This window comes from Schistocerca americana, chromosome 1, assembly GCF_021461395.2.
Source record: "Schistocerca americana isolate TAMUIC-IGC-003095 chromosome 1, iqSchAmer2.1, whole genome shotgun sequence".
Lineage (NCBI taxonomy): Eukaryota > Metazoa > Arthropoda > Insecta > Orthoptera > Acrididae > Schistocerca > Schistocerca americana.
Genome location: NC_060119.1, coordinates 267,176,145 through 267,177,631, shown reverse-complemented (window position 1 = coordinate 267,177,631; position 1,487 = coordinate 267,176,145). Strand labels below are relative to the sequence as shown.

Sequence of the window (1,487 nt, the reverse complement as noted above, 5' to 3'; positions counted from 1 at the left end):
CACTGTTTCAACTGGATGTTCTTTTATATTCATAAGAACATTTGGCGACAAAGTTGAAAAAGAGACCATAATTAAATTCTATAAAGAGATGGCGGTTCCTGTGTTATCCTAAGGAGATGAAAGCTGTTTTGCCACAAAAAGCAAGAAAGATTTATCTAGTCCATTTTTCGCTGACTATGTTCTCCAAAAACAATTGTCGTTGCTTTAAGAATGGAAGGTTTGATAAACGTATCACCGATAGCGTAAGATTGTTTATTTTTTACTATTAAGAAAGAAATCCCGTATGATGCTTCAATAACATTCTCATTATCCTGCTGAAAGATCCCAGTAGAGTCCAGCTTCATGCGATTTAAAAAAATTTCTTTTCCAACAAAAAACTCTTTTGATTTGTTTTTCAACGCTGGCTGGGCTGTTGTTAGATGACGATCCAGACGCACAGGGCGCAATGGGTCGTTATTGAGGACATCATAACACACAACACACTGTGGCAATTGGACGTTACCTTCCAGAATGAGATTTTCACTCTGCAGCGGAGTGTGCGCTGATATGAAACTTCCTGGAAGATTAAAACTGTGTGCCCGACCGAGACTCGAACTCGGGACCTTTGCCTTTCGCGGGCAGTGCTCTACCAACTGAGCTACCGAAGCACGACTCACGCCCGGTACTCACAGCTTTACTTCTGCCAGTACCTCGTCTCCTACCTTCCAAACTTTACAGAAGCTCTTCTGCGAACCTTGCAGAACTAGCACTCCTGAAAGAAAGGATACTGTGGAGACATGGCTTAGCCACAGCCTGGGGGATGTTTCCAGAATGAGATTTTCACTCTGCAGCGGAGTGTGCGCTGATATGAAACTTCCTGGCAGATTAAAACTGTGTGCCCGACCGAGACTCGAACTCGGGACCTTTGACTTTCGCGGGCAAGTACTCTACCAACTGAGCTACCGAAGCACGACTCACGCCCGGTACTCTTCTGTAAAGCTTGGAAGGTAGGAGACGGGGTACTGGCAGAAGTAAAGCTGTGAGTACCGGGCGTGAGTCGTGCTTCGGTAGCTCAGCTGGTAGAGCACTTGCCCGCGAAAGGCAAAGGTCCCGAGTTCGAGTCTCGGTCGGGCACACAGTTTTAATCTGCCAGGAAGTTTCGGACGTTACCTTTTTCAGTAAACGTACATTCATACTAGTATACAGTTAGTCTACATCACACAATCTTCTTTTAGCGGACTTTTTTTCGTTTCACGTACAAAACCGATAATAATACTATTAACTTCTGTAGAGCGCAATAGGCGAAATAATGAGTTAAAAAATGTTGAGTTCTGACTGAAGAATGCGTTGTGTCAGCAGTAAGTAGGTCACGCATGAGGCAAAATTGATGCTGGCAAATCTACAGAAAATGCACTCGCTAACTATAATTTGAGCACAAATCTTTTTACAGGCCTGACCACATGTTTCTGCTGTCTGCTGATGAGTTAAAAAATGTTGAGTGCTGACTG

The 1,487-nt window shown here is 43.8% G+C and overlaps 1 non-coding gene across 1 annotated transcript; it reads right to left on the bottom strand.

Moving 5' to 3' along the window:
* Window positions 1–574: 574 nt before the first annotated feature.
* Window positions 575–648, bottom strand: Trnas-cga. The gene has a single exon. It is a non-coding gene; the product is annotated as a tRNA-Ser (tRNA).
* Window positions 649–1,487: the final 839 nt, after the last annotated feature.